The sequence below is a fragment of the Ailuropoda melanoleuca genome, chromosome 2 (genome assembly GCF_002007445.2).
Source record: "Ailuropoda melanoleuca isolate Jingjing chromosome 2, ASM200744v2, whole genome shotgun sequence".
Lineage (NCBI taxonomy): Eukaryota > Metazoa > Chordata > Mammalia > Carnivora > Ursidae > Ailuropoda > Ailuropoda melanoleuca.
The window spans coordinates 169,956,389-169,963,424 of record NC_048219.1 but is presented as its reverse complement, the minus strand read 5'-3'; the positions used below and the strand labels follow the sequence as shown (position 1 = coordinate 169,963,424).

The 7,036-nt window shown below is 48.5% G+C and overlaps 1 pseudogene; it reads right to left on the bottom strand.

The window, feature by feature from the left end:
- Nucleotides 1–883: 883 nt before the first annotated feature.
- Nucleotides 884–1,307, bottom strand: LOC100465079 (annotated as a pseudogene).
- Between the last annotated feature and the right edge of the window lie 5,729 nt (nt 1,308–7,036).

The following is a 7,036-nucleotide window of genomic DNA, read 5'->3' as shown; positions in this document are numbered from 1 at the left end:
GGTTCGCAGCCTGTGCCCGGTTCCCGAAGCCGCTGCTCAGACAGGGGCACCACGAAGGTATTTTGAAAGTTGCCCGAATGGACTTTATGGCTGCCGCATGGAGTGTGGAGGGGAGGGGGAGCTTTAAACATAGATGTCTAGTAGAAAAAAGCCTTCACAAAAATGGGAGGAAGGAAACCCCCCCTCTTGAAATCTTGGGGCACAGCTTGACCCTGTGCGCCTGGCCTCAGTGGGGAAGCTCAGGAGCCCCTGGCTGCCAACTGTCCCTGGTTCTGTCCCCTGGGTCCAAGGCTTCCTTCCTTCCCACCCATCTGAGCTCTGCTCTCCGAGAGCTGCTCTGAATGAAGTGTTGCCATCGCATTTCATACAGCCTGGCTTTGGGGGGACGATGACTCGTAAAAGAGGAAGAAACCTGTAGAGGGAAGTTAAACCCTTGCCCATGGAGACTTGGCAGACTTTTAGTCCTCACCTTTCACAAAATGATTAATTCATTTCCCCTTTTATTTCCCATGAATCAGGCTCCTTACCTAACCCGATGTTGACCAGTCTGAGTCAAAGAGATTTGCTCTGTGGCTTTTGTGAGTCCTCCCCAAGAATCCTTCTGAGCTTCATTTCCACAGAAATCACGAAGAGTGTATGTAATTATGGTAAAGTCTTGACAGGGACGGAGCTTTCCTTGGCACACTCACACCCAATACGGTATGTCCTGCTGTGCCTTCGGCTGTCATGGCTTCATACCATTCTTTCCTTCCTTCCTTCCTCCCTCCCTCCCTCCCTTCCTTCTTTCACCTTTCCAGGCTATCTAATCAAGCTACTTACAATGTACTCATTCTTGAGAATTCCCCATTGTAGTGACACTGTTTATTTCCAATTTTTTCTCCATTCAACCTAACAGATGTTTCTTCCCAAGAAACTGAACTTTTCTGTTAAATGTGCTTGATCCCATAGCAGAATTGGGTTCATAAAGTGGATTCATTACAGACTTTATGTATAAATCATAGACATCGGTAAAGAAGCCCTTTATTCCATGTTTTTGCCTTATGTCATGAAGCATAAGAAATCCCACATGACCTGCAGTAACAAATGCTGAAACCGACCACTCATTGAACTTGTCCGCAGGTTTCAAGGATATGCTGTTCGATAAGCCACATATTCTCCTCCACGAGGTCAGGAGCAGCACAAGCCATGAACTTGTTCAGATGACAGTGATCATCTTGGGACCCTGCTTTTCCTGCCTGCAAAAACTCCCTTTCAAAAACTGGATTATCATGGTGGCCAACAACTACAAAATAGAGGCTTCCAGACATTGTCCTCCATGTCTAGCTCCTGCAGGGAGACACTGACTACGGAAACAGGCAGTCGGGTCCCACCACAGACCCGCGCTCCTGGAGGATGCTGTTCTGATTATTGATGGAAAGAAATTGTGGCCGGAAGGGAAGGCAGGGGGTGGAGAGTCCAGGATTTGGTTTCTCTTTTCAGGTTTATTTTGCGCAGGTTGGTGTTTTTCTTAAATTGGTAGTAAATTTTCATTTTAGTATTTGAAACCACTATTGAGTACTAACCCCTTTAGAATTTCTTAAAAAATATTTATTTGAGAGAGAGAAAGAGTGCATGAGCAGAGGTGAGGTGCAGAGGGAGAGGGACCAGCAGACTCAGTGCCGAGTGTGGAGCCAGACATGGGGCTTGAACCCACAACCCATGAGATCATGACCTGAGCCGAAACCAAGAGTCAGATTCCCAACCAACTCTGGATGCAGGCACCCCCCCCCCCTTAGAATTTAATATCCACAGTTGTGGTGACTCCAGGTTTGTTCTTTTTCAGCTCTTTGGTCTCTCTTCATGCCACAGTTTTAGTATGTTCATTCTTGCCCCTCCTCACCGGTGAGTGCACAGGTGTGTAGACTTTCCTAATCATCTGCTGGGACACCTTGTCCCTCGATGACCAGCTCTTGCCTTCCTTTGTGCCCTTGGGCTCCCGTTCCACTTCTCCCCACCACTTCCAGCTGCATCCTTGGAGGGATTTCCCTCCCAGGCCCACCCTGCCACAAGCTCAGCGTTGGGCTGCAGCAGCCCAGCCCGGGATCCGAGCCCCTTCCTCTGCACCTGCCACGTGGCCTCGCACAAGTCAGTTACCCTCTTGGAACTTCTGTGTCCTTTCCACTTGTGCCAAGGTGGCCAGTGGGTCTGAATTTGGCCCACAGATATAGATGTGTTTTATTTGTCCTGCACAATGTATTAAGGATATTAAAATTGAGAAAAAATATATAAATGTATGTATGTGTGCACATATGTATATGTCTATACTTGTATATATGTGCGAGTGTATATACACATATACTCCGTGTTTTTCTGGCTTCTGTGAAAAAAAATCCCTGAATTGTGCTGCTCTAATTTTACAGCATGCCAGGCTGAGCAGCAGCTGTCCCCTTTAGATGACATGCTCTTTGTCACCACCCCTGACCCATGCCAATTTTTAAGTTTCCAATGATTGCCTCACCTGAGTTGCTCCGATGGCTCTCGGAGCCCGGCTGTTTCCTGGCTGCCTTCTGAACTAAGCGTTTGGGTCCCTAGTACAGGATGAGAGGGCTGGGAGGAAGGAGCTGTATTACTGAGGACGACTGGGTTTGCTACATGCCTTTCTTGCCAGTGTGGCATTTTCATGTCCAGGACCTTTGCTCACGCTACCTTGAAACTCGCCTGTCCTTCGTCAGTTCTTTACCAAAGAAAGCATCTCCTTCTTCAGGGCCCAGCATAAAGGGTGCACTTCACTCCCTCAAGCCTTTCCCTACTCTCCCTCGGCACTGAGAATAAGTCCCTTCTCTGCTTGGTGTCTGTTGAGCACTGATCTCGGTCACTGACAGGTCTGTCTTCCCGGCCCTATTTCTGTGTCTCCCAGGCAGGGGCCCCATCTAACTCACCATAGATCCCATCCTCCTGTCTTCCTCTCCAGCCTTCTAGCCCTGAACACACTGTCTGGACCCACGTTGAGGACTGGGTGAATGTTTGTGGAACTGGAGTCCTTAGGAAAATTCAATTTTCTATTTTCACATTACTGATCAAAACTTATGCATGAGGAAAAGTACTGGTTGCAGGCTGCAGGGCTTCCTGCAAGGAGCTGCTGGGTGCTTCTGACTTTCTCACTCATTGTTTTCACAATGCCTGACACGTCACAGGAGTCTAATAAACAGCAAATAAAGAAAAGAAGAGGTCTTTATAGCAAAGGCTGGAACCTGAGTCTTTATTTTCACCTGTATGATGGACATTCAACCAAATTGAATTCTGCGTTGGATGTGAATTGGCATTCTCAAGAATTTCCTCACTGTTCTCTCTCCAATTAATTAAGGTGCTTGCCTAAAAAAAGAAGTACCCAGAGAAAGGTTGCTCTTCCAATCCCTCACCATAGGAACTTCTTGTAAGATTCAGATATTGCGGCTTTCTCCATTTGGCCCATTGCACGCTGAGTGGTGGAAGGATGTGGGAAATCTCTAATAATGAAATCAATAGATCACCATGTCTTTCCCAGGCGGTCTGATTCAGAACATCAGCTCTCTTCACTTTACTTCTTAGACCTTTGTTCAGAGAAATCTTCACATCCGTCTTCTCTAATTCAACCTTGCTCTCCAAAAATGAGCTCAGCTTTTATTCAAATGCTATTCAAAGGGGAGAGGTTCACACACTCATTAGTGGCAGGTATCAAAAGACCATTATCCCCTGACTTGCTGCATTTCTACCTTATAATTGGATGGTATATACATCTGAAAGAGTAACATTAAAGTTGAAGCCAAGTGTTAGGGGGAAAAAAGAGAATTCTCGTTATAAAAATTCCCTTAACATACTCCTCCTTTTTCCTAGTTGTTTCTACATCATAGGTGCTGGTTTCTCAAGTCCTGGAGGAAAGTGGGACTTCTTACTTAGTGGCGACGGTGTGGCAGGTGGGCCTGCCCAGGGAAGTATTTTTGATATCTTTAGGATCGAGGCATTTGGAGTTAGTTCCAGGAAGATGTTTGCTTCCTGTTATGAGTTGAACTGTGCCCTCCACCCCCAACCCTGCCATTCATGCAGTGAAGTCCTAAACCCCCTTACCTCAGAATATGACCTTATTTGGAATTAGGGTCATTGCAGATGTAATTACTTAAGCTGAGGTCATATTGGAATATGGCCTTCAATCCAATATGATGGTGTCCTTATAAAAAAAGTGGAAATGTGGAGACAGACAAGCACACTGCAAAAACACCATGTGAACAAGAAGACGGAGGTCAGGGTGGTGTGTCTATCCACCAAAGACGGCAGGCAAACTGCCCGAAGCTAGGCAAGAGACACGGAACCGATTCTCCCTCACAGTCAGCAGAAGGAACGAACCCTGCCTGCACCCTGACCTTGGACTTCCAACCTCCAGAGCTGTGAGACAATATGTTTCTGTTGTTTAAGCCCCCCAGTTTGTGGTATGTTTTGGCAGCCCTAGCAAACTCACACTTCCCTTTTCAGTTCTCTTCCAAAAAGAATGGCTTGCAGAGTTGAGGTGCTTAGTTGAAGGCCTGGCAGGAGGCTTCATGAGGGAAAGAACATTCTAGCTTCTCTCTTTCCCATGTCAGTTCTATACCCTTTGATAACTGCAGGGCACAGCCGTTAAGGGTGAGGGCACTTGAGCTGGACTTGAATCTTGGCACCCCCAGCACTTATTACCTTCCTCGTGCTTTGATTTGCTGATACATATAAATAGGGGATACGAATAGACCTCTGTAGGGCTGTTGTGTGGTGTGAAGGAGATAAACTACAAAGCACACAGAGTGTGCTCAGCACATTGTAAGTGCACAAGAGATCAGTGTTACTCCTATTAGTATCTACTACTAGGGTTTGCTGTTGTTGTTTTAAGTGGGCTCCACGCTGGACCCTGAGATGAAGACTTGAGCTGAGGGGCTCCTGGGTGGTGTAGTTGGTTGAGCATAGAATTCTTAGTTTTGGCTCCGGTCGTGATTCGGGGTCTTGGGATCAAGCCCCATGTAGGGCTCCGTGCTTAGCATGGAGTCTGCTTAGGACTCTCTCTCCCTCTCCCTCTGCGCACCTCCACCCTCTGCGCACCCCTCCCCCATGCTCTCTCTCTCTTTCTAAAATAAGTATATAAATTAAAAAAACAAACAAAAAAAAAGACCTGAGCCGAGATCAGGAGTTGGATGCTTAACCGACTGAGCCACCCAGGTGCACCTACTTGAGTTTCTTAATGGCATCTCTCCTGCTTCTCTCCAGCCAGCCTGTTTGATGCTGGGCCCTTCCTTTTAGCCCTCTTTGTGTATCTTCACAGGACCCGTCTGCTCAGGCAACCTGGGAAAACAGGGGAGATGGTTAATCGAGGGAGGTGGCCCTCGGCAGCGTCTGCAGCGGTAGCATCTGGGGACTTAACTAGAAATGCAGATTCTTAGCCTCCACCCAGACGCTGGGGCGGGACCGGAATCAGGTGATTCTGATGCGTGTAAGCTGGAGAGCCGCGGAGGCCGAACGGCCTTCCTGCTTCTCCAGATGTGCCTGCCCTCGCCCCCTCCAGGATGCCCTCTCTCCAGGCCCGTCCAGTACTCCCTGCTCACAAAATAGCAGGCGGTAACACTGTTCATGCCCCTCCCCCAAGCCGCCCCTGGGAGCGTGAAAGGAGAATGGCTTTCTCCGGCAAGGACCATAGGCGCAGCGTCTTCTGCTTTCTTTTTGACTCCGGATGTGACTCCTTCCCCACCGCGTTCAGGAGCCAGGAGTCAATCTCTGCATGAACTCAGTACCTGCTATCGGTCCTGTGCCAGGTAGACCTTCCGCGGTGTTGACTGACAGGAGGAAGGAATGGCAGCCCATTGATTCCTGACGGATTTCTTCGTGCAGATCCTTCTCTCGAGGCAAGTGAGGGCTGGCTGTGGTACTTAACATCGTTTGTGTTTAGTTTGTGCAGAACCAACCCACACTCAGCTCCCTGAGGCAGGGGGAGACTTGGGCTTACCGCGCTGGCCCTGCCACTGTGGCTGATGGCCTGTCCTGGTCCTTAGTGATCTCTTCTTCCTGGCGTGAAGCCCCCTGGGGCCCTGCCATGCCATCTTGGCTTGTGACACTATGCCTCCTGATTTCTTTCACATCCTATCTTGGTCTGTTGTGAACCTACTAGAGGTCTTTTCCAGTCTGTGCCCTAGTCCCATCCTGAAGTGTGACATGGTGAAGGGAGGCTTGGGACCTCATCGTGGGATGTGAGGCTTGTCTCTGCCACGTCCAACCTTCACCTCCTATGATGCGCTGAAAAGCCCCAGGCTTTCCCATTCTCCATGTTGTCCTTTCTCTGTCGCATATCCATCCCACACCTGCTCTCACCCGCCAGTGGTCTCTTTGGAGTCAGGCACATGGTCCCTGTCTCAACCCTCTCCCCCGCCCCCATGGCTATGGGCTCAGCTGAGTCTCAGCATTTTTTGCAATACTTGTGCTAACACATTTGAATGCAGGGGTCAGCAGCTTCTCCTGCAAGATTGGCTTCCACCTTCAGGAGAGACTGTTATTCTAGAACTCTCCTGGGTGTATCTGTGTGTTAATAGGAGGCTCTTGATTATCAAAAGCCTTCACCTGCCAAAGTAATACGTAGTTTAGGGTGGAGCACAATTCACTAAGCCAGGCAGTGGGGAAGGTAGTTTGGGGGCAGGCCTACCAAACTTACCTTCCTACCAGCGGCCCTTCCCCCAGGGCAGACCATAGCCCTGAGCCCTGCTTTCTTGCCTATTCACTCTGTTAATTCATCACTCCTGTCTTAGGAGGGGCCTTGCACAGCCTGTTTATTTTTTAAATTTTTTGGTAACAGTTTTATTGGGATGTAATTCATAAACCATAAAATACTTTTTTAAAAGTTTATTTATTTTTAGTAATCGCTACACCCAGTGTGGGGCTTGAACCCACGACCCTGAGATCGAAGAGTCATACAGTCTTCCAGCTAAGTCAGCCAGACACCCCTAAAGTCTACTCTTTCCATTTATTTATTAGAGAGAGAGAGATGTGCATGAGCGGGGGGGGGGGGGGTGGG